Source organism: Branchiostoma floridae, chromosome 10 (genome assembly GCF_000003815.2).
Source record: "Branchiostoma floridae strain S238N-H82 chromosome 10, Bfl_VNyyK, whole genome shotgun sequence".
Lineage (NCBI taxonomy): Eukaryota > Metazoa > Chordata > Leptocardii > Amphioxiformes > Branchiostomatidae > Branchiostoma > Branchiostoma floridae.
In genome coordinates this window covers 20,980,440-20,989,705 of record NC_049988.1, presented here as the reverse complement: position 1 = coordinate 20,989,705, position 9,266 = coordinate 20,980,440, and positions in this window count along the sequence as shown.

Here is a 9,266-nt window from a genome sequence, read left to right as displayed (position 1 = left end):
TTTATATGTCAACATGGCATACTAGCATAGAGAACAAGGAGGTACATGTAATATATCCCCCTTGGTCAGTACAAGTTTAGCTTTACAGTGAGCAAGTGATTTATGCTCTCCCTTCTTGTTGCACAAGCTGAGATAGTTTCTGTTCTAGAAGATAGATATTCAATAAAGAAACAAATTTCTGTTGCTGGCAAGCCCATTCTTACACACACACACACACACACACACACACATTTACACACCCACAAACATACACAAACGCAGTGCTGGTACTTGTGTTCCTGACATGTTGCAAGCAAGGCCTCCCAGACACATTCCCGAAGGGCCCAGCCAGTGGACAGGGCAACCTTGGGTCACTGGCACTAGCAGGGTTGGAGATCAGCAATTACTATGCCTGTCAATCAGCTATTTTGGCTGAGTGCCATATGATGGGGCTATGAATGGGGGGATCTGAGTAGCCTGACGTGATAGCCAGGCCAGGTAGACAGGCCAGGTAGCCTGGCCTGGTAGACAGCCCAGCCTTTTAAGCGAACCCCACTGTAGGGAGGGCGGGTGTAGACTGTACCACTGTAGGGAGGGCGGATGTAGACTGTACCACTGTAGGGAGGGCGGATGTAGGCTGTGCCACTGTAGGGAGGGCGGGTGTAGACTGTACCACTGTAGGGAGGGCGGGTGTAGACTATACCACTGTAGGGAGGGCGGGTGTAGGCTGTACCACTGTGGGGAGGCCGGGTGTAGGCTGTACCACTGTAGGTAGGGCGGGTGTAGGCTGTACCACTGTAGGGAGGGCGGGTGTAGGCATGGCGATCCGACAACCTCCTCTTGAGTTATTCTAGCATACTCGTTCAAAGTCTGAAACTAGCCCTGTTCCTACAGGCCCTAACATCCGCTAGGGGGTCCAAACCTACACCACCGACTCTCAAGAGTTAAAAAAAGCAGGCCCATCTATGTCCAGAACTCGAGGTATCAAAACCGGAGGTTCTACTGCAGTCGCTCCAAAGCCGGAACAAGCCCATAGCGTCCCAAAATATAATCATAATCTAAACAAAACCCATCCACATACTAAACATAAGTACAATCCATCCAGGCATTCTAGTGCTATACTGGTCTTCTACACGCACATGTACACACAAACACTACCAAAAAACAGCCTTCTTGGCTAAGTTGGCGAAGTGTTGTTTGCCAGCCACGCGACCCCTTTAAAGAACCGTATACGCACTATAGGAAAATGTGCCTTGGTGCCAGACCCGTTTTTAATGGGGGTATGACAAATAAAACAAGAAAGAAAACTAGACAAGAGTGCCAGACCAACGACGCGGACCGCTATCCGGGTTCTTCGGCGGCCCAATGTAATTTGCCCTCCGATCCGAATTAACGCTCCGGGGAGTTTAGGTCGGGGAAGGTTTGGCACAACGGATCACTAGATAAGATGGGGGGGGGGGGGGGGGGGTAAACTTTCTTGAACCACCGAAGAAAGGTCCGGATATAAGTAACACCCGATCACTTGTGCAATGTATGTGTAGTTCATAATGACAATGTCACATCTGTGCAATAGTTAAGAAGCGACGTATAGAATTGAAATATTGAAAGGCTGATGTATAGCACCACTTCTTTTGTAACCTTGCGCCCTGCAGATCATTGTGTATCTGAATAAGGGGTCGTCCGAGGTGTATTTTTAAACCTTCATCTTGTACTCGTGATTTTAGACGTGTCCTTTTAAAAGTGTTTTCTTGTGAGAAATAAAGATGATGTTGAACACACTGGTAAACAGGGTAGAACGAAGATCAGAGTGGTAAAAATGTCCCTATTCTTGTATTTGGAGATTTATTTTACCTCAATATAGCACCCAATGCCGCCGGTGTATGCGGCATGTATTGAGGTATTGTAACAGTACTCTCCAAGCAGAGGTTGGTGGGGAAAATCGTGACGTTTTCCTTTCATATTTATTTTTTTCGACTGGCCTTCCCACCAAGGAAGGAAGGTTGGTGGGAAGGCCAGTCGACCAACCTCTGCTTGGAGAGTATTGTAACACTGCATTTGATACAACAAGCTAGCATTTTAGCCAGCGTGTGTTACCGGACATCCAATGCAAGACATATACAAGTTATGAAACTGAGATTGGTAAGTCCTTTTGGTGTCTCAGAACAAAGGGGCTATAGAAAGGACGTTCCTGTCAATGAAATGTTTTTGCACAATTGATAGGATCAATTTGTAAGGCAGGAGTATCACTGCACCTATCAATTACACGCCTGTAAGGCAGGAGTACCACTGCACCTGTCAATAACACGCCTGTAAGGCAGGAGTATCACTGCACCTATCAATAACACGCCTGTAAGGCAGGAGTATCACTGCATCTATCAATAACACGCCTGTAAGGCAGGAGTTATAATCACTGCATCTATCAATAACACGCCTGTAAGGCAGGAGTATCACTGCATCTATCAATAACACGCCTGTAAGGCAGGAGTATCACTGCACCTATCAATAACACGCCTGTAAGGCAGGAGTATCACTGCATCTATCAATAACACGCCTGTAAGGCAGGAGTATCACTGCACCTATCAATAACACGCCTGTAAGGCAGGAGTATCACTGCACCTATCAATAACACGCCTGTAAGGCAGGAGTATCACTGCATCTATCAATAACACGCCTGTAAGGCAGGAGTATCACTGCACCTATCAATAACACGCCTGTAAGGCAGGAGTATCACTGCATCTATCAATAACACGCCTGTAAGGCAGGAGTATCACTGCACCTATCAATAACACGCCTGTAAGGCAGGAGTATCACTGCATCTATCAATAACACGCCTGTAAGGCAGGGGTTATAATCACTGCATCCATCAATAACACGCCTGTAAGGCAGGAGTATCACTGCACCTATCAATAACACGCCTGTAAGGCAGGAGTATCACTGCATCTATCAATAACACGCCTGTAAGGCAGGAGTATCACTGCATCTATCAATAACACGCCTGTAAGGCAGGGGTATCACTGCACCTATCAATAACACGCCCTGTAAGGCAGGGGTATCACCTCCCCCTATCAATAACAAGCCTGTAAAGGCAGGGATATCGCTGCACCTATCAATAACACGCCTGTAAGGCAGGAGTATCACTGCACCTATCAATAACACGCCTGTAAGACAGGGGTATCACTGCATCTATCAATAACACGCATGTAAGGCAGGGGTTATAATCACTGCATCTATCAATAACACGCCTGTAAGGCAGGGGTATCACTGCATCTATCAATAACACGCCTGTAAGGCAGGGATATCGCTGCACCTATCAATAACACGCCTGTAAGGCAGGGATATCGCTGCACCTATCAATAACACGCCTGTAAGGAGGCTTCCCGCTCAGTTATTTCGGCGCCTGCAAAAATGCCGAGGGTCAAATAATGCCCCTCTGTATGGTAGCAGCTAGAAATTAATTCTGATAATAATCTCTTAATAAAAAAATATCTACTGATTGTAAATATGACGATACTCGTTACAAAAGGCAAGAAACAAGAATGTCGGCTACCTGCAGACGTGGACGTTGCGTGACGTTTCACATCGGTTTCTTCGTACGTGTCCGTAGACGTTTTTCGCTCTTCTTGCGGCTTGTCAGCACCGTTGCCATGGCGGACACGCCCGCGGGAACCACCCTGATGGACATGTGGGGGTTGGGGTGGCGGCCCGTTGGTTCCCACCTCCCCCTGGGGTGACTCCTGCTGCCGCCCTACCCCACGTAAAGACGGCGGCAGATCTTCATCCTTGATTGTGTAGTACACTCTCTCTGCTTCTGCGTACGTGTTTGGAGAAGTTCCTTCGTCTTGTTGCCGCTGGTCAGAAGCACCTTTGGGCAGACGGACAGGAGGGGGTTGGGGCGGCCGCTCGCTGGTTTGGCCGCTCCGGCCAGGGCGCGGGGAAGGGGACCGGACCGGCTCTGCTTGCTCATACATTTGGGCAGTACTGTGCAGAGAACCGTCGCGCAGTGCATAAATGTGAAAAATACATGAATATAGCAAGTAATATCTTAATGAGTCTGACGACGTAAGGCCACATTTGCTTTTATCTGGAGGGATGACGTGGCATTAGGTGGTGCGAATGGTATTTTGTTTTTCTGCAAGTGGCAGACTAATTTTCTGGGAAAAGGAGTTAATCCGACCTGGGTGGGAGAAACAGAAATATTGTACATGAGAGCTTCATGTAGCCATAATGCTGCTAGGAGCAATTACCATCGTGCCAGGCAGGGAATTCTAATTCTACTACTGTATTTAGGCTTTCCTCAACTTTCTCCACTTTTGTCCTGTTCCTCACGAGCTTCCTTGGCTCCCATCGTTTTCTTTCTGACCGTAATGGTCCTGGTCCTCATTCTTTAGTTAACCCAGCAGGTTCTTACACTGCCTTCCTTTTTGAGATTTGTAAGTCAGTCAATTGTGAAAACAGTGACGTTTGATGAAGTATACATATATATATATATAGAGAGAGTGGACCCAATCTCAGAAAGACAGCTGAAGCCACGTAGTTCATCTAGAACTTTTATTCAGCCTGTCACACAATGCTTCACCAATGTGGCTCCTACAGCGGGGCAGCCTCAAATGAGCACAGAACACAAAATCTTTATAACAGGATGAAAATTCCTACAAAAACAAGCATCCATCAAAATTATACCAGCAGTATTTCTGGAACTTTGCTTCCTTGCCCCAGTGAAGTCTTACTTGTGTCTTTAAGTCCTGATAGATACAGTGTAGGCTTATCGGCACTCTAAATGATGTGATCTGTATCTTGGTTAGATATTATCTGACCCTTTCCTCATGACCTCAATGAAAAGTGACCTGCAGGCCAATGTGAGCTTGCATGAAAAAGCAAATGTTTCGAAACAGTTTCATCTTTGGCCAAATCTGTATGATTTCTGCACAAAATACACGTATTTTGGTACCGATAGACAAAAGTCCTGCGGTTTAAGAATATTCTTGACTTCTTAGTTGTTTTATTTAGTCATTTGTTTGAAATATTATCCAGCCTTGTGTGTTTGTTAGAGTATCAGGGGTCATCTCAGAGATAACTCAGAATACATCACTAATACAAAGAATAGATGAATGATAAATAGATAAAATAAATGACAATTATGATTGTAACAATAAAACAAATGATAATTTTTAAGTCATTAAGTCCATGTTGCTCGTGTCTCCATTTTGGCCTGTCAGAGGATTTTTCTCCAGCCGACTCATTTCCTGACAAAACGCCAGAACCCAGAAACTAGCTGGCTGTTGCTGAAGTGAAGTGAACTTCTTAAGTGCCTCAATTTGTCGTCCTGCCTGTCACATTTTGACAAAAATGCTTGCAGGAAAAGAAAAAAAAACAGGTCATGAATTTGCTTCCCACTTTCCAGAATGCTTGAGGGTATTTTTGTGGCGCAATGGCTAGAGCGTTGAAATCAGAATCAGGATGTCCCGAGTTCGATAGTCGCCATGCCCTGCCCCCATGACGGTGGAGCGATGCCCACTGAGCCTCACGGCTACACCTACAGATTTGGTGCTGCAAGTGTGTCAACATCTGCACACTTGCCACTAAGACCCGTGACTTTTTTTCTAAAATACTCTTCACATTGGAGAAGGCTACGTGCAAAATACAGGATTAACTTCCACCGTACATTACTGATTCAGTGCCTTACTTTAATATGTTATGACAACTTTGTTGATACAGGTCCTATGTCAGTTGATAAACAAGGTTCTATTTTTGCCAGACTCTACCTTTTACTGGTCAGTTTTACTACGGATGGTCGGAGAGCCGCTGTACAGGTGTGGCGAGACTTCCATCTGTCACCTACGGACGTCCTGAAAATGCGCCAAAAATAGTTACTCAAGCAACTGGATATGGTTTTGAAACGGTCAGACGTTTCGGATAGAATCCACTATCCTTCACTGAAGTGATCTGGAAGGAACAGGTATTTTATACTCTATTATAAACTATGAATGAAGACAATTTAAGATGTCAAATAGGAAACGTTGTAAGACAATTCAGACTGAAGACACACGATTTGGATTCCAAAGAAAACAAAGGTAAGCGCAAACTCAAGCTGAAGACAATTCGGATTTCAAGGGATAGCAAGGCTAAGACACAGTTAATGCAAATGAGTCAATTAGCTCCTGTTGTTTTAGTTGGAGGAGCTTAAAGTTTTGTTGTGGGGATCCTGAAAATGTGATAAATAGCAGGGTGAGATGTGGAGTGATGTGTTTTGACATGGTTTGTGGAGAGAGCTCTGATGATGCAACATGTCTAGTACGGTAAAAATATCATAAACTATGTCATGTGCATGTTTCCTAGACAGGTTTTCAGGAAATGGTGCGTTTATAAGAAGTACCTGGAACAGCCTGGCAGATGAAGCGAAGCAGCCAGTCGCATGGGAAGTCGTGCCACTTGTCTTTCGTGGATGCGGCGTAAAGAACGCAATCATGTTTGCCCCCACCGCTGTCCGGTTGTCCCGGAGCCCAGTTGTTGTACGTCCCAAGTGCAGAACCATCCACCCACTCAAAGCTTCCCTCTTCGCGCCGATCGTGCAGGCCGATCCAGAAGGAGGGCCACTTGGCGCTCAAGGACGTGTACAAGGAGATCAGGAAGGCGTCGGTCTCAGCGTCTCGGGGCATGGCGAGGGTGCCGCCGTCTTCACCACAGGCCGCGGCCGCATCGCCGAAGGTCTTATGTGTGTCGAAGGCCTTGTAGCAGATCCCACGGAACTTTGTGTAACCTTTAGGACAAGATACTGGAAAAGATTTTGCATTAACGACAGGCTACAAAGGAATAGACAGGAGCGGCATAAAAACAGCACACACAATATATTCACTTGACTAGAAGATGATTATTTTTATATTTCAGCTATACCATAGGTATGGTGAAATAGCCATACCATAGGTATGGTGAAATATATTGCATTCGTAATGTTTTTTCTCCTGTCAAATCTTCAAATTGATTCATCTCCATCGTTCCTAGACCGAATAACCTGAAATTTGGCACAAAGGTAGAGTGGGCCAATACCCTTAGATGGTTTTCTCATTTTTTCCATATCTGCCTTTAAGATGATTTTATTGAGGTTTTTGGCAATTTTTATGGATATTTTGGCTCCCTGTACCCTGGTATTCCAGCCGAATGACCTGAAATTTGGTACAGAGGTGCCTTGACCGGTGGGACCGGTGGCACGATCGTCAGCGCGTTGGTCTCAGGCCCGAGAGGTCCGGGGTTCAAATCCGCTTGCTGTGTCACCGATCTTGTGCCCTTGGGAAAGGCACTTTACACGACTTTCCCCACTTAACTCAGGTGTGAATGAGTACCTAGCTGCGGCTAGTGGCAGTGACAGGCCTTTGTGGTGGTAAAAGGCCATAGGGGCATGTTCGGGCATGACGCACCCGCCATGACACATGAGTCAGGGGTAGGAGGAACCCCTTGCATCCTTGGTCGGAAGTCCTCCTAGGAGACGGAAACTCCAATAAACAAACCTGCATCTGCTGGGGCCGTCTTACACGTTGCATACAGTTGCCCCTGTAGGACTAGTGCGCCAGTGGACGAGAGGGTGGAGAAGGACGTGCACACCCCTCCTTCACCTTAAAAAAAAAAAACCAAGTGCAGGCCAGGCAGACGGGTCGCCTTAAAAACCCGCCTGCCTACCATTGTCTTCCGAGACAGACGGACGCCAACATGTGGTGCCTTGATCACATGCCTATATAGATTCAATAACAGTTTTGGCATATAGTACAGCGAAATGCTTAATGTTGCGATTTTTTCTCATTTAAAAAAAAAGACATATTTGGCTCCTGTACCCTCATTTTACAACCAAATGACCTGAAATTTGGCATAGGGGTGCCATCCATATGTGCGCACATGGATACAATAACAGTTTTGACATAGATCAAAACAAAATGCCTAATTTTGCGATTTTTTTGTCATTTTTGACAAAATAGTACTTTTTTGGCTCCTGTACCCTCGTTTTACAGCCAAATGACCTGAAATTCGGTAAAGAGATGCTCTAGATATTTATTCAACTGACCCATGTATAACATTTGCCATGAACGACTTAAAAATTATATATTTGATGATTTTTGGGTCATTTTCCAATGGCCAAAGGGGTCAACGAACTCAAGGTCGTTGACCCCACCTCACGACTGCACGTGCACGGCTAAAGTGTGATTTATAGAAGTGACTTTTAAGCACAACTGTTCCTTTTTTGCACATGAGTGATTTTGGAACAGTCTATTGTTACATGGGGAGGGAGATGGCTGAAATATGCTGCATTTGCTCTCAAGCAAATTTCGGCCTTTCTAGTTTGTAGTTGTATTTGATGGCAGTATAACTAATACATATGACCTCCTTATATATAACTAATAGCAAAGCACTCATAGTATATATGCTTAATCATGACAACAGTCACCTGCACATAATGTAAGTACATTAGTCATGAGAGAAATGATACGATAATCAATGCCATGAGATGTACCAATGTAAATCATCCCGAAGGTATTGATGAGAAAAATCATGTGGAATAATGATAGAGTTGCAATTTTTTCTGTTTGTATATTATCAATGATATTGATCAATACATAGCCACAAATAGTACTCATGAAAACGAAACTACCTGGTGTCTTACTCATCTCGTGAAGACGCTGCTTCAACACGGCGGTTCGGTTTTGCTCATTGTCCAGGTCTCGCTTCAAGGCGTCAACAGTGGCGAACAGTTGGCGCATGTCGTCTTGGTCGCGCTTCAAGGCGTCAACAGTGGCAGACATGTCGTATTGGTCGCGCTTCAAGGCGTCAACAGTGGCGGACAGTTGGCGCATGTCGTCTTGGTCGCGCTTCAAGACGTCAACAGTGGCGGACAGTTGGCGCATGTCGTCTTGGTCGCTCTTCAAGGCGTCAACAGTGGCGGACAGTTGGCGCATGTCATCTTTTTCGCGCTTCAAGGCGTCAACAGTGGTGGACAGTTGGCGCATGTCGTATCGGTCGCTCTTCAAGGCGTCAACAGTGGCGGACATGTCGTCTTGGTCGCGCTTCAAGGCGTCAACAGTGGCGGACAGTTGGCGCATGTCGTCTTGGTCGCTCTTCAAGGCGTCAACAGTGGTGGACAGTTGGCACATGTCGTCTTGTTCGCGCTTCAAGGCGTCAACAGTGGCGGACAGTTGGCGTATGTCGTCTTGGTCGCGCTTCAAGGCGTCAACAGTGGCGGAAATGTCGTCTTGGTCGCGCTTCAAGGCGTCAACAGTGGCGGACAGTTGGCGTAGCTCGTCTTG